Here is a 22805-nt window from a genome sequence, read left to right as displayed (position 1 = left end):
TCTCAGGAAGTTGTAGTCAGGAGCCGGAGCCAGTTACTGAACACAGGTGCTCCTATGCAAGTAACAATTTTAAATGATCAGATAGATATTTGAATCAGAAACTTAGAGTCGTTTTAGCATCCTCTTTGGAAGTCACAAGCAGAAAGATGATATTTAAAGCCATGGGAATGGATAAAGGCATCCTAGGAGTGATTTGAGAAAAGAAGAGAACTCAAAGGAAAAAGGATGGATAACTCCAATATTTAGAGTTCAGGTAGAAGACACTGAGAAGGAGGGGCTCGATAGGTAAAGTATGGTGTTAGGGGCCATTGCTGTGGCGTAGCGGGTAAAGCTGCTGCCTGGGGTGCCTGCATCCCATATGGGCGCTGGTTCAAGTCCTGGCTGCTCCACTTCCAATCCAGCTCTCTGCTGTGGCCTGGGAAGGCTGTGGAGGATGGTTTCAGTGCTTGGGCCCCTGTAATCACATGGGAGACCTGGGGGTAGGGAGACTCCTGGCTCTTGACTGGATTGGCACAGCTCTGGCCATTGCAGCCATCTGGGGAGTGAACCAGTGGAGGGAAGACCTCTCGCTCTCTCTCTTGCTCTCTCTCTCTCTCTCTTTCTCTCTCTCTCTGCCTCTCTCTAGCTCTTCCTTTCAAATAACTAAATAATTTTTTAAAAGTATGGTGTTAATACAGCCAAGAGAGAAAAATTTTTAAGAAAATTGTTTTTGGCCAGCGCCGTGGCTCACTAGGCTAATCCTCCACCTTGCGGCGCCGGCACACTGGGTTCTAGTCCCGGTCGGGGCACCGATCCTGTCCCTCTTGCCCCTCTTCCAGGCCAGCTCTCTGCTGTGGCCAGGGAGTGCAGTGGAGGATGGCCCAAGTCCTTGGGCCCTGCACCCCATGGGAGACCAGGAGAAGCACCTGGCTCCTGCCATCGGATCAGCGTGGTGCGCCGGCCGCAGCGCACCTACCGCGGCGGCCATTGGAGGGTGAACCAACGGCAAAAGGAAGACCTTTCTCTCTGTCTCTCTCTCACTGTCCACTCTGCCTGTCAAAAATTAAAAAAAAATTGTTTTTAAGGAGATGAAATATTTTAAAGATCTTCTATATCAAATACTGGTGAAGAGGCTATCAGAATCAGGACAGAGTATGATCATTGTTTTTGGCAACATAGAGATCTCTAGAGATCTTGAGAAGTGAGATTTCAATGGAATGATGGGTGTGGAAGCCAGCCTGGAGTGGTTTGAAGAATAAATAGGATATGAGGACAAAAAAAAAAGTTATGTGCAGACAATTCTATGGAGAGTATTTTCCGTTAATGGGTACAGAAATGTGGGGAAGCAGCTGGAGGGATAGTAAATGCTACATCAACTTTGTATGTTGGTAATAATTATTTAGTAGAGAAAGCAAGAGTCCTTAAGAAGAGAAGCAGCCATGGAGTGATATACCATCCTCTAATATGTATCTCCTCGTCTTCCACAAAAATAAAATTTCCAATTCACAGTCTCATGGCCTATTAGAATAAAGATAATACCTCTTCACCTTCACTGCTGCAAAATGTGCTCTTGTAATTATCTCTGGTCAATAATATGTAACTAGAAGTGTCAGCGGCTGGCGCTGTGGTGCAGCGGGTTAAAGCCCTGGCCTGAAGCGTCAGCAGCCCATGTGGGCGCCGGTTCGAGTCCCGGCTGCTCCTCTTGTGAGGAGCTCTCTGCTAAGGCCTGGGAAAGCAGTAGAAGATGGCCCAAGTGCTTGGGCCCCTGCACCCACATGGGAGACCTGGAAGGGTTTTCTGGCTCCTGTCTTCAGATTGGCGCAGCTCCGGTCTTTGCAGCCATCTGGGGAGTGAACCAACGAATGGAAGACCTCTCTCTGTCTCTACCTGTCTCTCTAACTCTGACTTTCAAATAAATAAAATAAATATTAAAAAAAAATTTAAAAAGATGTAACGAGAGGTGTCATGTAACAGATCTTGGAACTCTTTTTGGCACATTCCCTCTGTTCCATCCTTTGGCCTTTCCTCAATGCTTCTGCCTGCAATTTGGATGTGAGGTTTGGAACTCCAGTTGCCATCTTGAAACTTGAGGGTGAGGACCACACCCAGAGGATGTGCTAAATTGAGAGGAGCCTGAGATTCTGAAGATTTTGTGGAGCAGGTTCACACATATCAAGCTCAGACTGTCTACCTCTTTTCTGTGTGCGAGAAATAAACTCTCCTGTTTAAGCTGCTATTATTTTAGACCTTTGATGTTGTCAGATGAAAGCAATCCTAACTTTTTCAAATAGGATCCAGTGAAAAAGGAGATAGTTTATCCAGTATAACAGAAGGCAGCAATATACATGGAGATAGCTGGGTAAATATCGTGATAAGAAAGTTAGGGATTTCTTGTTTAATTAATCATCTTTTCTCAAGGAGATTAGAGATGAGGTCTTAATCTGAGAAAAAAGATGAATGGTAGAGGACTATATGTAGAAGAGAGGAAGTATTTTAGAGACTTTTTAATATCTAGAAGAGGTGGCAGAAGTCTTTGACACCTGTGTGGAACCCTATACTGGAGTTAAATTGTTCTCTTCCTTATAGCTCTGTTTAAAATTTATTTATTTATTTTACATACTTCACACACAGTTACACACACATACACACACACACAGAGAGAGAGAGAGAGAGAGAGAGAGAGAGAGAGAAGCTCTCATTTGCTGGATCACTCCCCAAATGCCCATAGGTCTCCTTCATGGTGGCAGGGACCTAAGTAGTGAGCCATCACCAGCTGCCTCCAAGGGTGTACTTTAACAGGAGGCTGGAATTGGGAGTAGAGCAAAGTATAAAGGCAGGCACTGATACAGGATGCAGGAACAGCAAGTGGCATCTTAACCCAGTGCATACCTCCCCTATCTTAATTCTGGCTGTCCTGTTCTCCTGGATCCTTGACCCTATGACCATTTTTGGTGCTTTGTTTTCTGAAAAGTATCTTGATTTTGATCACCACACTGTCCTTTCAAAGTTGTACTTTCTTTCTTAGTTCCCCAGATAGGATCCCCCTGGAATCTCAGTGCCTTCCTAAAATCTCAGTAGATTTGCTATGCCTTTGTTAGGCTAGATTTTCAAATTTTAACACCACCCGTACTCAGTCTGGTCATTATTTTTTTTTACCTTGTGCTATTTCTAACTTTTCCCTCTAAAGCAAACTCTAGCCATCAATCGACACATTCTCCATTCTTTGTTGCAATTTCCAACTTGTCTATCCTTCAAGGTCCAGCTCATGACTCACTTCCTTCCAAAAACCTTTTCTAACAATTGCAACCTATCTGAGTTTTAATTATGGAATGAATAAATTGACACATATTTTGTGACTAGAGTTGATTGCTGTCTCTGACTAGCCCTATATAAGTACTCATTCATTAATAATCTGTAGCACATGGTTGAATATTACCTTCTCCAGTGCAGTACACATGACATAAAAGTGTCTTCCCACTTCCTCAGCCCCCTGCTCCTTTCTTTGTACCTTACCTTATGCCTTTACCAGGGGCAGGAATTCTGTAAGCAAAAATAAAGATTCAGGGTTTTTTTCCCCATCCAAAATGAAGCATTGGAGTCATGCTTCAAGATGAAGTCAATACTGGCAAGAGAGTTTATGCTGTACATGTATCACTCTGAAGAATGTGAAGAACCAAAGACAGTGTTTCTTGGACCATTTACATCAGACTCAATCCAGGGAGCTAGCTAAAAATAAAGATTTCTATAATCCAAGAGACATATAAGAATGCTTATGGCAGTATTATTTATAACAGTAAAAGAAAACAAAACAAAAGCTAGAAACAATCCAAATGACCATGAACAGGAGAATGAATAAATACACTCTGATATAATCATGCACTGGAATACTTCATAGCAGGAAAAATAAGTAAACCAGAGCTAATTCATCAATATGAATAAATCTCAAAAGCAATGTCAACTGATAAAAAGAAAATTGCTGAAGAATATAAACAGTATGACACCATTAAATAAAGCCCACAAGCAAGTAAACAGGATGATGGTTAAGAGATACTATCATATGTAGGAAACAATAAAGAACAACAAAGAAGTGGTTAACACAAACAAAATGTCAAAAAAATGTTTGTCTTTTTAAGAAAGAGAGGAATACATGGGGCCGGCGCTGTGGCGTAGTGGGTAAAGCTGCCGCCTGCAGTGCCGGCATCCCATATGGGCACTGGTTCCAGTCCTGGCTGCTCCATTTCCAATCCAGCTCTCTGCTATGGCCTGGGAAAGCAGTAGAAGATGGCCCAAGTCCTTGGGCTCCTGCAGCCATGTGGGAGACCTGGAGGAAGCTCCTGGTTCCTGGATTTGGATCGGTGCAGCTCCAGCTGTTGCGGCCAACCAGTGGATGGAAGACCTCTATCTCTGTCTCTCTGTCTCTCTGTCTCTCTCTCTCTCTCTCTCTCTGCCTCTCCTTCTCTCTCTGTGTAACTCTGACTTCCAAATAAATAAGTAAATCTTAAAAAAAAAAAGAAAGAGGAGAATGCAACTGGGGAGAGGTATAGAGGGAAATGTTCAATTTCTTAAGCTCAGTGGTTGATACATAGGTATTCATTATTATTCTTTAAATTACACACTTATATATATATACATATATATATATATATATATATATTATCTACAGTCTTTTATATGCATATTTCACAATGAAAAAAATTAAGTGCAGATTTCTAGACTGCCCAGATCTACTGAACCTGAATTGTTAATGGTGAAGTCCTTGAAACTTCATTTTCATTTGGCACCCCAGGTGGTTCCGAAGTCTGAGAATTACTGATACGAGGTCTTAAGTAACTCATAGGATCGAGAGGTTCACACACTGCCACTTCCTGATACAGCCAAGAACCTGGGGCTGAGAACTAGGCTAGAAAAAAATACCTGCAGGCACATGGGAGCAGAGATGAGGAAGAAAAAGTATAGAGAGCACCCTTCTAGGTGCTATATGTGTAGCTTGGCACAAGACCTAAAGTTCTGAAATAATTAAAAAATGTTTATATCCTTTGAGCTACAAGTTTTAATTATGATTTGTGATAGAAAATATTTTTGGAGGAAAAAAAACTCTATCTCATACCCTCCCAGATATGATCAGCATAAGTAAGGTGATACATGTGTATTTTTCACGTTACAACAAGCTCCAAAAAATATGTGCATCAGTTTGCTGGGGCTGCCATAACAACCTGCCACCGATGGAGTAGCTGGAACAATAGTTTTCTTAAATTTCTGGAGGCTGGAAGTCTGAGGTCAAGGTATCTGTAGAGCTGGTTTCTTCTGAGCCCTCTCCTTGGCTTGCAGATGCCACCTTCTCTGTTTGTCTTCACATCATTGCCTCTATCTGTGCATGTTTGTGCCTGGTGTCTGCACCCTGATATCTCTTTTTTTAAAAAAAAAATTATTTATTTATTTTGAAAGGCAGAGAGAGAGAGAGAGAGAGAGAGAGATTTTCCATCTGCTGGTTCACTCTCTGGACTCAAAGTGGCACCCATATGGGGTGCCGGTGCCACAGGTGCAGCTTTACCTGCTACATCAGGCAGCCCCTTGTTAGGACTTTCATAGCGCCCTGCACAAGGCTGAGCATACAGTTAGTGTCTAATTTATATTAATTGACTGATTAGTAACTTGTCCCAAAGGTTTGGTGGGAAAGAAGCTATAAAGCAATGGGTAAAATGGATTCACCTTTCCTTGTGCTGTCCTGTGTTTATCAGATTGACTAACCAAACTGTTATTTTCAATTCTAAATAACCTAGGCATTAAAAATCCACGAGACATTCACTCCAAAACATTATAAAGCATTAAGCTGCTTGAAGCCTGAACTCTTAACAGTTTGACATTTCCTTTAAAAGCTGTTGGAATCCCTCTCTCCAGGAAACCCAGTCGGAGGGAGCTTAGTGTTTTACTTATCCAAGTCTTTGCAGCAATGAATTAAACATGTATCGAAAAGGGAGGCATCAAATCTTGCAGCATCTCCCTCTCCCATGCTGAGCTGGCACGTCCCAAGGGCAAGGCCAATCAGCCTCGTCATGGAACGGCGGAGGCAGACAGATTTATTGGAGAGGAGGAAACAGCAAAGAAAACCCTTTACTTGGCAAAGAAAGAGCCTTTGATTTCTCGGTTCATCATCCAAGACAGAGCTGCTGAGACTGTTCCTTCAGCTCCCACCAGGACCACCCTGATCTCTGGGGAGCTTGCAGGCATGTGGAGACTGGGAATGAGGAAAAGAAGCAGGAGGTAGACTGTGCTATTGCAAGATGTAGAAGAAAGGCACAAGGAAAACTTGGCCAGATCCTAGTCATAAGCGCCCATCCATTCTGCTCAACATACCCTTTTCACTTTGCAGAGACATTGACACCGATTACTTCCTGTCACCCTTACAGTAGCCTTCGCAGAGGGGCTAGATAACATGAGCATTTACCCTTGATAGGTAACAAATGAGAACTCCAGAGAGATGAAAGTGTGTATAGTTAGGTTGGTGATAGACCTGGGTCTAGAATTCAAGGCTGCAGACTCCAAACTCAGGACTTCTTCAACTATGCAAAACAGATGGCTCTCCTTGGGGTAAGAATTAATCTAACTCTCCTGCTATCCATATATATATATATATATATATATATATATGTGTGTGTGTGTGTGTGTGTGTGTGTATACATACATACATATATGGAGAAGGAATATATATATATATATATATATATATATGGAGAAAGAAGGGGAGATCTGTACTATTGCATTGCAGAAATAGAAGGGAACAGAAGAAATCATTAGAAGAGAGTACAAAATTCAAGGAAAGGCACTGGGGCTGTGGCATAGTGGACTAAGCCTCCGTCTGTGGCGCCAGCATCCCATATGGGTGCTGGTTCTAGTCCCAGCTGCTGTTCTTTCAATCTAGCTTTCTGCTAAGGCCTGGGAAAGCAGTGGAAGATGGCCCAAGTGCTTGGGCACTTGCACCCACATGGGAGACCCAGAAGAAGCTTCTGGCTCTTGGCTTCGGATTGGCCCAGCTCCAGCTGTTGCGGCCATTTTGGGGAGTGAACCAGCAGATGGAAGACCTTTCTCTCTGTCTCTCCCTCTGTCTGTAACTCTACCTCTCAAATAAATAAATAAAATCTTTTAAAAATAATTCAAGGAAAGACCTAGCTGGACTTCAGAGCCTTGCTTCTGCCTCTTATGCGACATATAGCATAAATAGAGACGCATTTAGTGTTAAGTCCTGTTTATGTACTGGGCTTCTTCAGCCTTTGGGTCTGCACTGGTTCCTGATGATCCAGCTGAGAGATCTATGAACTGTTCCTGGATCCTGCCAGGCTGCTCCACACCACCCAGCCCTCTAACATCTGCCCTTCTACCTCACAGAGACCTTCAAACTCAGTTTCTCATCAGCACAATGAAAGACCCGAGACAACTAACTTTATGAAGAGAAGAGGTTTACTTAGCTTACAGTTTTGCAGATTCAAGTCCAAGATCAGGTGGCCCCATTGGTTGGGCATCTGGTATGGGTGGCAGATGGCATTGGCAGAATACTTCTGGAGGAAGACTCACATGGTGAGGCCACAAAGCAGAGAGAGAGAGAATCAATGGGCTCACACTCAGGCATTTATAGCAGCCCTTTTGAAGAATTATGTCTGAGGGCTGAGGGCATGCCATTAAGTGACCCAAGGACTTCCAACAAGGCTCTGCCTCCAAAAGTTTCTACCAGCTGCCAATTGTGTCACCCTGATAACCAGGCCTTTAACATCCAGCATCCAAATCAATAGCCCCCAACACAGCAATTCCTCCATTCTCCTCCAGAATGGAGAACTTTTTTTTCTGCCAAGTACCATTTGGGTATTTATAACATCATTCAAGGGCTATATAAAATTATCAACTTAAAAACTAGCCTGCTATATTGATTTGTCAAATTTTGAGGCCTGCCCTGTGGTTGCCTCAGAAGGGGCAGACCAAATGATTTCATGGGCTGGATGTTCCCCACCTCTGACACTTCCTAATCTACCTCTTCTCCCTACCAATCAGGGCCCCATGGCTGGGCAGTGGATGCTCTCCCTCAGCTTCACCTTCTCTTTGTTGGCATCCTATCCTTCTGCCACACCTACCCATCCACGCCTCAACTGTGGAACAACACAACATACCCTTCTCTACTCTTACACTTGAACAGCTAAGCACTAAGGAAGGCAAATACCACAACTATGGAGAGTGTGACCCCTATGAAATTTCACTCACCAATGTCAGCTGGGCCCACTGCCCCACTCATCAACCCTCTCACTTGTCCTTGGTGTGATCCCTCTCACACACTCAGAGACTTTTCCTCACCGGTTACTACTCTCTAGCCCTTTAGTTGACCCTGTTTTTCTCATCCTTGGCAGAAAACTTTGCCTCTTACCTCATTGAGAAAATTGTTGACATCACAATGGTGTCCTCTTCCTGTTTAAGGCTAACTACCTTTAGTAAGGCCATGGACCTACTACCTCCTGCTTCTTCCAGAACCTTGCTCAATCAGACAACCCCTCTCTTCTTTCTTTCTTTCTTTCTTTCTTTCTTTCTTTCTTTCTTTCTTTCTTTCTTTCTTTCTCTCTCTCTCTCTCTCTCTCCTCTCTCTCTCTCTCTCTCTCTCTCTCTCTCTCTCTCTCACACACACACACACACACACCCCTTTAGATTCTTCCTGTCAGCCTAAAATTTCAAGCCTTTCTTACAAAACCATAAAGAAAAGCAAAACAAAGCAAAATCAATTTTGGTCGTTGTCCCCCACCCCACCTTCTGAGCTAATGTTCAGTCTCTTTTCCTCTCTATTGAATTTCTCAGAAGAGTATGCTACATTGGTTATCTCCACATTTTTACTTTACACTCACTTCTAAACCAACTGCTGTTTGGCTTCTGTCTCTTCCCCACCACTGCCCTAAACACTGTCACTAAAATCATCAGTTATCTACTAATTGCCAACTCTGTGGGCACTGCTTGGCCCTTATCAAGTCTGTCTGCAATTTTTTGATACTTCAGATCACTCCCTCTCTAAAGAAAAACAAAACAAAGCAAAAATCTCTTGGATTCCCTAGACCCCCTTTCTCTTAGTGCCCTGTGTCCATCTGCATGTGTGTGGGCTCCTCTTCCTCTACTTAACTCTTCACTGTTAGTGTTGCCCACTACTGCCCTTAGCCCACTGTTTTTACCATGTGCTAGGTCTCTTCCAGTGATTTTATATCAGCAACAACTCCTTTTTTGGTTGGGAAAACAACACTCAAGTTATTCTCAAATGACTAGCCTGAGGCTATAAAAACTGAGATGGAAACTCTATCAAGTAGTGAGGCAGCTTCAAAAATGGCAAGTCCCTCTACCTTTTTCTTGGGCCATACTCACTTTTTCTCTAGTGTCTACTTAATTCTTCTTCTTCTTTTTTTTAAAAGATTGATTTATTTCAAATACAGAGTTACAGAGAGAGAGAGAGAGAGAGAGAGAGAGAGAGAGAATCTTCCATCCACTGGCTCACTTCCCAAATGGATGCAATGACTGGACCTGGGCCAGTCCGAATCCAGGAGCCAGGAGCTTCTTCTGTGTCTCCCACATGGGTGTAGGGGCCCAAAGACTTGGGCCATCTTCTGCTGCTTTCCCAGGGCATTAGCAGGGAGCTGGATTGGAAGTGGAGCAGCCAGGATTTGAACTGGTGTCCATATGAAATGCTGCCACTGTAACCCTCTATGCCAAAGCACTGGCCCCTCATTCTTCTCTTTCTTTTGCCAAACATCCTCTGTTTGTCAACTATTTCCATCCCTTTCTCACTTTAGCTTCAACTAGACTCAATGGCCATGTCCCAATTTTCAACAATCTTCCAACTTCAGCCCCTAGTTTTAATTGGCCTGGAGTTTCTGTATTTCTATGTCAAAATCCCAAGATATGTATTCTAATTAACCCAATTCATCTTTTGTCATCTAGTCTGCATCATAAGCCTGTGGTCAGTTTAGAGATTGGCTGCCCTTGGGTCAGAGAGCTACCTGGTCCCACTGGCTTCAGTCAAGGCAGGTGGGGGAAGTAGGTAGGATGGATCATGTAGAACAAATTATGGCTACTTGGGCAGTAGTCAGTGGATCCAGCAAGTTCCCTTAGAAATGGTGTGATAATGGCAAGCTATGAATGATATCCCCAGTATAATCACAAATCTAAATATCTAGCACAGGCCCTCCTCAGAACTGTAAAAATTCAAAGTGCTGACTAGGTATGTCCTCTAGTATGCCCTATGGGCACCTTCAACTCAACGTGTCCAAAAAGTGGAATTCTCCATTTTCCACTAAACTAGCATTGCCTCCTGAATTCTCTATCATAATTAATGAATTATAATGAATTCTCTATCATAATTACTATTATTATTTTTATTATTGCTGTTCTTATTGCTAGCTGTGTAGCTACCCACGCTAGAGATCCAGGTGTCATTGTTGTTGTCACCTTCACACATATCATCCATATCCAGTTGTCACAGAGCACTGCGAATTTTATCTTCTAATTTTCCCTTAATTCAATCTTTTCCTTTCTCCACCCATTATTTCAGTTTAAGCCATCATCATCTTTCACTTGGATGGGAGCCTCAGCTTTCCAATTGGATTCCCTTTGTCTGGTCTTGTGTCTTTATAACCCATCCCTCACACCGCTGATAGAGTGGTTTATGGTTCTAAAATCATACATGACCATTCTCCCCTGTTTTAGGTCTTTCAGTGACTCTCTGTTGTCTGTTAGATAAAGACTAAGCTCTTAAAATAACAAACAAGGCCCTGCTTTTCCTTCTGCTCTCTCTCATCTGCTGCCACGACTTGCCTTTCCTTTTACATCTCAGCAGAGCCATCTTGCTCGTTCTCTCCACACAACATGCTGTTTCTCACCTCTCTGCCTTTGCTTACACTGACTCCTTCTGCTTGCAATACCTTCCTCCTAGTTCTTCACCCACACAACCTCTGCCAGGATAATTCAGATTCTGCTCAGGTATAACTTCCTCCAGGGAACTTTTCCTGTCTTCTTTCTCATTTTCAATTTGAATAAGGCAGCCCTGTAGGTTCTTATTATATCCTGGTCTTATTTCTGCCATTGCATATCTGCTCTACAAGTGTTTGGGCTCTTTAGAGGGCAGAGCCGGCATTTTATTCAACTATATAGTGCCAACACCTAGCCTAGGTCCTGGCATACAGTAGGGGTAAAATTTTCATTGCATATATGAAAGAAGGAGGAAGAAAAAGGAAGCATAGAAAATAATAGGCAGGGCAGAGAGACAAAGGAGAGGAAAACGGAAGGACAATATATGTGATAGGAAGGTGGGGGAAGGGATAGGTGTCTCCCTGGGCTGAAATCACCTTTACTCTGATCCAATTCAGAAAAACTACCCAAAAGGCTGGGACCTTGCTCATCCACCTTTCCCTCCCCCAAAATGATGAAAGCTTGCAGAGCTGTGTCAAGGGCTAGGCACAAGAAGCCCTGGAGCTTGCAGGGAATGCAGGCTAAAGGAATGCCAGTTGGGTCACTACTGCCAGCTGTAACAAGAGGGCAGCAGACTGTGGGAGGATAAGGGCCTGCTGGGCTGCTGGAATCAGAGATGAGAGAGCCTTCAGTTATTAATAATCATAACTGGGCCATGGGGGCCCAGACATGTGACTGTCTCCAATTGGCTAGAATTCCATTTTTCAAATTAGCCATTGCTTCACACATCTATGGGTAATGATGCAGTTCCCCGAATAAAGTCAGAGAGACCCATCAACCAATCCCAAGGGTCTTGGCTTTTAAGCCACATAGAGAAAAGACTAATGCCAAGAGCTTTTAAAATAAGAGAATGGAAGACTAGAAATCATGACAATAGGGCTTGGACTCAAGGAAGGTGAATCCTGGTAAAAGCACTAAAAGAGCTCTTCCCACTGAATATGTGGTTCCTTCATCCTCCATCACCCACAACACTCCTAGGTCAACTTTTCTCATTTTGGTCATGGTGTCAACAGTCTTTCTTTTCTTTTCTTTTTTCTTTTTTTTTTTTGACAGGCAGAGTGGACAGTGAGAGAGAGAGACAGAGAGAAAGGTCTTCCTTTTTCCGTTGGTTCACCCCCCAATGGCCGCTGTGGCTGGTACGCTGCAGCCGGCACACCCCACTGATCCGAAGCCAGGAGCCAGGTGCTTCTCTTGATCTCCCATGCGGGTGCAGGGCCCAAGGACTTGGGCCATCCTCCACTGCACTCCCAGGCCACAGCAGAGAGCTGGACAGGAAGAGGAGTGACCAGGACAGAATCTGGCGCCCCGACCGGGACTAGAACCCAGTGTGCCGGCGCTGCAGGCAGAGGATTAGCCTACTGAGCCACGGCGCTGGCCAAAAGTCTTTCAATGATGAGGTTCTCCCTCTGTAATTATCACTACTTAGTCAACTAGCTTATTTTTTCTATAAAATTTCACTCTCCCCTTCCTGCTAAGTTCCTATAACCACATACACACATGCCAACAGTTACCTCCTAAAGCCAACAGTCTTCAGTAGCTCCCTGATGTCTAAGAAATGAAGTCCCACACTGCTGACCCCAACCTCTCCATTTTTTTTAACCATACTCAGCACAAGAGTTTTCTCTTGCCTATCTGGAAACTTACAATTCTCTGAACCCCCCTCGTGCTGTCCATTTGGGCTTCATTGGAATATTCCTTCTACCTGTAATGCTCTTCATCAATCACACCCCCTGACACATTGCAGGGTTAAGTATTGGTAAATCAATCATCAGAGTCCAGTCCAGACCCTCTAATTTGCTATCAGTGTGATATTGCTTTCCTAAGCTTCAGTTTCCTCATCGGTAAATGGGAATAAACATAATCCTAAGGTATTACAATAATGTCTTTAGGAGCCGCGCTGTGGCGCAGCGGGTTAACGCCCTGGCCTGAAGTGCCAGCATCCCATATGGGCAACAGTTCTAGTCCCAGCTGCTCCTCTTCCGATCCAGCTCTCTGCTGTGGCCTGAGATAGCAGTAGAAAATGGCCCAAGTGCTTGGGCCCCTGCACCTATGTGGGAGACCCGGAAGAAGCTCCTGGCTCCTGGCTTTGGATCGGTGCAACTCCGGCCATTGCAGCCATCTGGGGAGTGAACCAGTGGATGGAAGACCTCTCTCTCTGTCTCTACCTCTCTCTGTAACTCTGTCTTTCAAATAAATAAAAAAAAATCTTTTTAAAAGGAGAATGCCTTTAAATACTATTCAGTGCACCTGATTGTAGACAACAAAGACCACTCTACTTTTGTTCAGAAGAAGAGTTATTTTTTTTGTTTTTATATAGTAATCCATAATATGCCTTCCCAGTGGCATGGAAATTTTTTTCAAACTTTTATTTAGTAAATATAATTTCCAAAGTACAGTTTATGGATTACAATGGTTTTGCCCCCCATAACTTCCCTCCCACCCACAACCCTCTCAACTCCCGCTCCCTCTCCCATTCCATTCACATCAAGATTCATTTTCAATTATCATTATACACAGAAGATCGATTTAGTATATATTAAGTAAAGATTTCAACAGTTTGCACCCACACAGAACATAAAGTGTAAAATATTGTTTGAGTACTAGTTATAGCATTAATTCACATTGGACAACACATTAAGGACAGAGATCCCACATAAGGAGTGAGTACACAGTGACTCCTGTTGTTGACTTAACAATTTCACACTCTTGTTTATGGCATCAGAAATCTCCCTAGGCTCTAGTCATGAGTTTCCAAGGCTATGGAAGCCTCTTGAGTTCGCTGACTTCGATCTAATTTAGACAAGGTCCTAGTAAAGTGGAAGTTCTCTCCTCCCTTCAGAGAAAGGAACCTCCTTCTTTGATGGCCCATTCTTTCTACTGGGATCTCACTCGCAGAGACCTTTCATTTAGTTTTTTTTTGCCAGAGTGTCTTGGCTTTCCATGCATAAACTACTCTCCTGGGCTCTTCAGCCAGATCCAAATGCCTTAAGGGCTGATTCTGAGGCCAGAGTGCTGTTTAGGACATCTGCCATTCTATGAGTCTGCTGTATATCCCACTTTCCATGGTGGATCGTTCTCTCCTTTTTGATTCTATCAGTTAGTATTAGCAGACACCAGTCTTGTTTGTGTGATCCCTTTGACTCTTAGACCTATCAGTGTGATCAATTGTGAACTGAGATTGATCACTTGGACTAATGAGATGGCATTGGTACATGCCACCTTGATGGGATTGTATTGGAATCCCCTGGCACGTTTCTAACTCCACCATTTGGGGCAAGTCTGATTGAGCATGTCCCAAACTGTACATCTCCTCCCTCTCATTCCCACTCTTATATTTAACAGGGATCACTTTTCAGTTAAATTCAACTCGTAAGAATAAATGTGTGTTGATTAAAGAGTTAAACCAATAGTATTAACTAGAACAAAAAAATACTAAAAGTGATAAAGTATTAAACTGTACATCAACAGTCAGGACAAGGGTTGATCAAGTCACTGTTTCTCATAGTGTCCCCAGAAGAAGGGTTATTAAAAGGAGAGTAGAATCCACCCCGGTGAGAATGGCTCACATTCAGAAATCTACCAACAATAGATGCTGGAGAGGATGTGGGGGAAAAGGGACACTAACCCACTGTTGGTGGGAAAGCCACTATGGAAGTCAGTCTGGAGATTCCTCAGAAACCTGAACATAACCCTACCATACAACCCAGCCATCCCACTCCTTGGAATTTACCCAAAGGAAATTAATTTGGCTAATAAAAAAGCCATCTGCACATTAATGTTTATTGCAGCTCAATTCACAATAGCTAAGACCTGGAACCAACCCAAATGCCCACCAACAGTAGACTGGATAAAGAAATTATGGGACATGTACTCCATAGAATATTATACAGCAGTAAGAAACAACGAAACCCAGTCATTTGCAACAAGATGGAGGAATCTGGAAAACATCATGTTGAGTGAATTAAGCCAGTCCCAAAGAGACAAATATCATTTGTTTTCCCTGATCGGCGACAACTGAGCACCAAAGGGGAAACCTGTTGAAGTGAAATGGACACTATAAGAAACAAGACCTGATCAGCTCTTGTCCTGACTCTAGATGTACAATGTAATACTTTATCCTTTTTAGTACTTGTTGTTGTTGTTGCTCTAGTACTAGTGGTTGAACTCTGTAATTAACACACAATTATTCTTAGGTGTTTAAATTTTAACTGAAAGGTGATCCCTGTTAAATTTCAGAGTGGAAAAAGAGAGGGAGTAGATGTACAATGTGGGACATGCACAATCAGACTTGCCCCAAATGATGGAGTTAGAAATGTGCCAGGGGATTCCAATACAATCCCATCAAGGTGGCATGTACCAATGCCATCTCACTAGTCCAAGTGATCAATTTCAGTTCACATTCGATGGCTCTGATAGGTCTAAGAATCAAAGGGATCACACAAACAAGACAAGTGTCTGCTAATACTAACTGATAGAATCAAAAAGGGAGAGAAAGATCCAACATGGGAAGTGGGATACACAGCAGACTATAGAATGGCAGACGTCCTAAACAACACTCTGGCCTCAGAATCAGCCCTTAAGGCATTCGGATCTGGCTGAAGAGCCCATGAAAGTATTGTAGGCATGGAAAGCCAAGATACCATGGAAGAGAAAAAAAGAAGAAGACCTAAATGAAAGATCTCTGTGAGTGAGATCCCAGTGGAATGAACGGGACCATCAAAGAAGGAGGTACCTTTCTCTGAAGGGAGGAGAGAACTTCCACTTTGACTATGACCCTTTAGGAATAAGATCAAAGTCAGCGAACTCTAAAGGCTTCCATAGCCCTGGCAACTCATGACTAGAGCCTAGGGAGATTACTGACGCCATGAACAGGAGTGTCAAATTGTTAAGTCAGCAACAGGAGTCACTGTGTACTTACATCCCATGTAGGATCTGTCCTTAATGTGTTGTCTAATGTGCAGTGATGCTATAACTAGTACTGAAACAGTATTTTTACACTTTGTGTTTCTGTGTGGGTAGAAACTGATGAGATCTTTACTAATTATATACTGGATCGATCTTCTGTATATAAAGATAATTGGAAATGAAAAAAAAAAAACCTGGTGTTAAATTGGAAATGGCATAGAAAATTAATTAATTTTAAAAAAATATTATGTAGGATCTCTGTCTTTAATGTGCTGTACACTCTTATTTAATGCTATAACTAGTACTCCAACAGTATTTTTTTTTCACTTTATGTTGCTATATGGGGGCAAACTGTTGAAATCGTTACCTAATATATACTAAACTGATCTTCTGTATATAAAGAGAATTGAAAATGAATCATGATGTGATTGGAAAGGGAGAGGGAGCGGGAAAGGGGAGGGTTGTGGGTGGGAGGGAAGTTTTGGGAGGGGGAAGCCATTATAACCCATAAGCTGTACTTTGGAAATTTATATCCATTAAATAAAAGTTTAATTAAAAAAAAGGAGAGTAGAATCACAGAATCAGTGGAGAAACTAGTTAGTTATTCATTTCAGAAAATGGTAAGTGACCTGGGGCAGTGTAACCCACAACTAATTCACACCTCAAGGTCATTCTAACTAAAATGACACTAGCATCATCCCTGGATTTTTTACTCTCTGTTTTTCTGAGACTCCTTCAAGATTCAAAGTCCTAGGCAAGAACGTCACTTTGGCCAAACATAAGATGCATATCTGTGCTGTAGGAGCCAGGGAGCTAGAAGAGGGACTAACTACTTCCTCTGATTACACTACACACACACACACACACACACACCTGGTTTCTCGCATGTGCTTAAGTGCTCAATAAGTGCTAGGTTTTGAATTAAATCTTTACCATTCTTCAAAGCTCAATTCAACAACAACAGTAACATTATTTTACCCATACAGTTTTTAACACCTTTAAGTGCTTATTGCCCCACTTGATTCTCCCATGCACTTTTTCAGGTAGAAAGACAATCATCTCGGGCAGAGTTTAAGTACAAGGGTACTTCTGAAGTTCGTGGAAAATGGAATTAAAAGTTAAGCTGATTTCGGTGCAAAACTTTTGAAGTCCATGCATAGTTTTTTTCATAATATGCATTTTCATAAACAATTTGAAGATCTTTCACAGATAGTGAGGTAGAACCAATTCCTCTGTCCCCAAGTTCCATAACAGTAAAATTTATGTGGTTATTACTAAGTGCAAAGCACTGGTCTAAGAATTTTGTGTATATTAGTCATCTAATCCTAATATAACCCTGTGAGATAGGTATGATTATTTAGCCTCATTTTATAGATGAAGGAATGGGAACAGAGGTAACTTGTCAAGGTTATGTAGCTAGTAAGTATCAGATTTTGAACCCAGATAGCTTAGCCTCAGAGTCTAAACCCACCTTTTAATAAAAGGTCTACTTAGGGGCCAGCACTGTGGTGCAGCGGGTTAACACCCTGGCCTGAAGCACCAGCAACCCATATGGATGCCGGTTTGAGACCCGGCTGCTCCACTTCTGATCCAGTTCTCTGCTATGGCCTGGGAAAGAAGTGGAAAATGGCCCAAGTCCTTGGGCCCCTGCAGCCATGTGGGAGACCCAGAAGAACTCCTGGCTCCTAGCTTTGGATCGGCGCAGTTCCGGCCATTGTGGCCAATTGGAGAGTGAACCATTGGATGGAAGACCTCTCTCTCTCTGCCTCTCTCTGCCTCTCCTCTCTCTGTGTAACTCTGACTTTCAAATAAATAAATCTAAAAAAAAGGTTTATTTACTTATTTATTTGAAGGTAGAGTTACAGAGAGAAGGAGAGAGAGAAAGAGAGAGAAAGTCAGAAATAGAGAAGGAGAGAGGAGACAGAGAGAGAGACACACAAAGAGACAGAGAGACAGAGAGAGAATATTGTTGATTTTCCATCAGCTGGTTCACTCCCCAAATGGCTGCAGTGGCCAAGGCTGACCAGGCTGAAGCCAGGAGCCAGAAGCTCAGTCCTGGTCTCTAATGAGGGTGGCAGGTACCTAAGCACTTGGGCTATCTTCTGCTGTTTTCCCTGGCATATTACCAGGGAGCTGGATCTGAAGTAGTGCAGCTGGGACTCTAACAAGCACATATATGGAATGCCAGCATTGCAGGTGGCAGCTTAACCAATTGGTCCTCAACACTATCCCCAGAGTGCAACCTCTTAAATTCAATGCCCAGCCAGTCTGGTTTCAGAGTTTAAGCTCTTAACTACAGCACCATATTTCATTGAAAGTCTTGGATCCTTTTTTTAAGACAGATGAATGTTTCCCCTCCTTCACTGACTAGTCCAATCACTCCAACTAGAAGTGATGCTACATACCAAATTCATCTCTAACCTTATAGGGTATATATGTATTCTATATGTGGCATTGAGTTCCTTGGGAACAGGATGCTATATTCCGTTCAACAGCTCAGTACCTGTTGAATGGGTGAGTAAATAAGTGAAGCATTAAGCAAATGGAAGAATGAAAAAGACAAAGAAATTTAACTTTAAAGAACTGGACATTGGGGGAAGGCACTGTGGTGCTGTGTGTTAAGCTATTGCTTTGGATATCCACATCCCATATTGGAGTGCCTGGGATTGAGTCCTGCCTCCACTTCCAATCCAGGTCCTGCTAATGTGTGCCCTAGGAGACATCAGATACTGCCCAAATGCTTGGGCCCCTGCCACCCACACGGGAGACTCAGTTGGAGTTCCAGGCTCTTGGCTTCAGCCTGGCTCAGCCTTGGCTGTTGTGGGTACTTGAGAAGTGAACCAGCATATAGAAAAGATCAATCTCTCTCTTTCACTCTTTCTCTCTCTTTCAAATAAATAAATATGTATACATATATATATATTTAAAATGATTTAGAAAATATACAAAGATTCAGGTTCTGGAATGTATGTGAGGTTACTCCAGGCTAAAGTAGAGCCCAGGTGATTAGATCCTGTCTTGGTTTGCCAAACAGCCATAACAAAATATCACAGACTCTAACAACATATCACAGGTTTAAACAATGAAATTTTACTTTTTATGGTTCTGGAGACTAGATGCCTAAGATCAAGGCAGGGTTGGTTTCCTCTGAGGCTTCTCTTCTTGGTTTGTAGTTAGCCATCCTCCTACTGTCTCATCACATGATCATCTCTCTGTGCATGCATGCCTCTGTTGTCTCTTTTGTGTGTCTTAATTTCTCCATCTTATAAGGATGCCAGTCAGATTGAATTAGGGCTCACCCTAATGGTCTTGTTTTAACTTAATTGTCTCTTTGAAGGTCCTATTTCCATATACAGTCACATTCTGAAGTACTGGGGATACAGCTTCAGCATTTGAATTATAGGGGAACACACTTCAGCCCAAAACAGACCCCAGGTTGCATGTTCCCTTGATTTTCATCCGCTGGGGATAGGAGGGAATCGGTGTGGAGTGAAGCAGACCTAGCCTCTTAGGACAGAATGAGGCCCTGTGTAACTCCATGATTTGCCTCGACTCAGAAGGGGGTAAATCTATCTTTTGAGACTAGACTTCAGATTAAACAGGACAGTGCTGGCACGTTGTGCTTCCTTTCAGATATACACAAGCTGGAAGTTGTGCCATCTGGCTTTTAATATTCCACTTGGGTACTGTCTATTTAGTTAATAAAAGAAAACTCTAATCACTGTCCTTTGCTAAATGAGCTGATATAACATCTGTTTGAGCCACTCCCCACCACACACACACACACACACACTCACACAAGTAATTAAATAAGTACAGTGTCCTTTGGGTGTGACACAGGGAAGTCCTAGTTGCACTCTCAAAGTTCTCCAGCTATACAATTCCCAATGTCCCAGACTGCTAGCTCACTCAGCAACTGTATCCTCCGTATCCAATATTGGCCAGGTCAACAGAAGTGGAAACAGAGACAGAGATGAGTGCAAGTTCTTGTCCTGAAGGAGCACACTGTATAGTAGCAGAATCAGGTAGCTAGTCCGTGACAGTACAGTGGGACAACTACTGTGACAGAAGGAGGCACACAGGTTTCTGTGTAAGCACAGTAAGGCACTATCAGGCAGCTTGTGCCCCAGCAGACTTTTCAGAGGGGAAGATGCAAGAGTTCAGTCCAGTAGGAGAATTAGATGTTAGTGAGTTCAGGAGGGTCAGGTTGGGATAGGGGGAGGTCTTCCATCCACTGGTTCACTCCCCAGATGGCCACAGCTGAAGTCAAGAGCCAGGAGCTTCTTTCCAGTCTCGCACGCAGGTGCAGGGACCCAAGCATTTGGGCCATCTTCTATTGCTTTCCCAGGTCATAGCAGAGAGCTGGATCAGAAGTGGAGCATCCGGGACATGAACTGGCATCCATATGGGATGCCAGCACTACAGATGGTGGCTTTCCCCACTATGCCACAGCGCCAGCCCCTAAACTCATTTTCAATAAGAGATGGCCCTTGGCAAGATTGTGGAATAAAATAATCATACGCTGGCGCTGTGACTTAACAGGCTAATCCTCCACCTTGCGGCCCCAGCACATCGGGTTCTAGTCCCGGTTGGGGCGCCGGATTCTATCCCGGTTGCCCCTCTTCCAGGCCAGCTCTCTGCTATGGCCCGGGAAGGCAGTAGAGGATGGCCCAAATGCTTGGGCCCTGCACCCGCATGGGAGACCAGGAGAAGCACCTGGCACCTGGCTCCTGGCTTCGGATCAGCATGATGCGCCGGCTGCAGCGGCCATTGGAGGGTGAACCAACGGCAAAAGGAAGACCTTTCTCTCTGTCTCTCTCTCTCTCTCACTATCCACTCTGCCTGTCAAAAAAAAATTAATAATAATAATCATAAACCTCTCACTCTGTTTTATGTAGTCGACATAAAGCTTTCTTACTCATTTTTTTTTTCTCTTTTTTTTTTTTTTTTTTTTTTGACAGGCAGAGTGGACAGTGAGAGAGAGACAGAGAGAAAGGTCTTCCTTTTTGCCGTTGGTTCACCCTCCAATGGCCGCCGCGGTAGCGCGCTGCGGCCGGCGCACCGCGCTTTTTCCGATGGCAGGAGCCAGGTGCTTCTCCTGGTCTCCCATGGGGTGCAGGGCCCAAGAACTTGGGCCATCCTCCACTGCACTCCCTGGCCACAGCAGAGAGCTGGCCTGGAAGAGGGGCAACCGGGACAGGATCGGTGCCCCGACCGGGACTAGAACCCGGTGTGCCGGCGCCGCAAGGCGGAGGATTAGCCTGTTGAGCCACGGCGCCGGCTCATTTTTTTTTTAATCTGAGCTTCACAGCAACTCTATGAGGCAGGTAGAACAGGGATTGCTATTCTCATCTGGTAGATGAAGAAACCAAAGTGTAGAAAAATGAACTTATCCTAAATCAGAGAGCTCTTATGTAGAAAAGCCAAGCTGGAATTCAGGTCCTTTGAAATCTGATCCATGCTCTTTTCACTATATAATTTTCCACCCTTTATCCACAGGGGATACAGTCCAAGAACCAGAAGAGATGCCCAAAAATCACTAATAGTACTGAATCCTACATGCAAACATTGTGAAACCATGACAGCTGATCTGATAACCCAAATGGCTACTAAGTGACTAACGTATGGATAGCACATACTGTGTGGATACACTGAACAAACTGGTGATTCACATCCCAGCCTGGACAAAGCAGGGCAGCACAAGATTTCATGAAACCACTCAGGACAAACACTCAATTTAAAACTTATGAATTGGGGCTGGCGCTGTGGTGCAGCAACTTAACACCCTGGTCTGGAGCAGCGGCATCCCATATGGACACCGGGATGAGACCTGGCTGCTTCACTTCTGATCCAGCTCTCTGCTATGGCCTGGGAAAGCAGTGGAAGATGGCCCAAGTCCTTGGGCCCTTGCACTCAGGTGGGAGACCTGGAAGAAGCTCCTGGCTCCTGGCTTCAGATTGGTGCAGCTCCAGCTGTTGAGGCCAGTTGGGGAATGGACCAGCAGATGGAAGACCTCTCTCTCTGCGTCTCCTCTCTCTGTGTAACTCTGACTTTCAAATAAGTAAATAAATCTTTAAAAAAATTTTAAAACCTTATGAATTGTTTATTTCTTAAATTTCTTAAGCAATATTTTCAGGCTGTACCTTACCATAGGTAATAGAAACTACAGAAAGTGAAATCAAGCACAGGAGGGACTACTGTACCATGGAGGAAGACTTGCCTTTAAGTTCTTTCTCACCAGCTCCTTTGCCCAGGCTTCCTCTCCCACCGTGGTACACCACACTCTTTTATCCATCACTTGGGACCTTTTGATTTGCCTCCCCTTTTCATATCTGTAGGTCACAGCCCTTTCTCCACACCTAATCTTTCTTTTATCTAAAGAATGTCCTCATTCACACAAAGGAGCTCTTTTTAAGGTTTTATTACAAACAAAGGGAGTAGGGCGTTAGTTGGGGGAGTACCTATTCACCAGCCTCATTCACTAACTCCTGATGAGACGCTTAGGAAATGATTGTTAGTTCCTCAAGAGAAGTTCTCAATGCCTTAATCCAAAAGAGATGGGAATCCCAGGAAAGTATATCAAGGCAGAGGAAAATGATAAGAATTTTAGGTTTTTGGACTATTTTGAAGAACTCTGATATGGTACCCATTAAGCGCCCCCAAACCTCTTCACCTTCAACACACAAAAACACCTTGTATCTGTGCACACGTTAGACAAATACCCTCTTCCCTTTGAATACCACGTTCACAGGGAAAACATCACCTTGACACATCACCACCAAAGACTGGCACCTGTGGCCAGCTGGCACTCAGAGGAAGGACTCCAAGAGAAAGTCAGCTAACAGCACACTCTGGCTTGATCTGGAGCATGCTCAAACACACACACACACACACACACATACCACAAGTGCTCCCTTCTCATTTCTGCCAAGTAGCTGGAG

Source organism: Lepus europaeus, chromosome X (genome assembly GCF_033115175.1).
Source record: "Lepus europaeus isolate LE1 chromosome X, mLepTim1.pri, whole genome shotgun sequence".
NCBI classification, from domain to species: Eukaryota; Metazoa; Chordata; class Mammalia; order Lagomorpha; family Leporidae; genus Lepus; species Lepus europaeus.
This window is presented reverse-complemented; position numbering follows the sequence as displayed.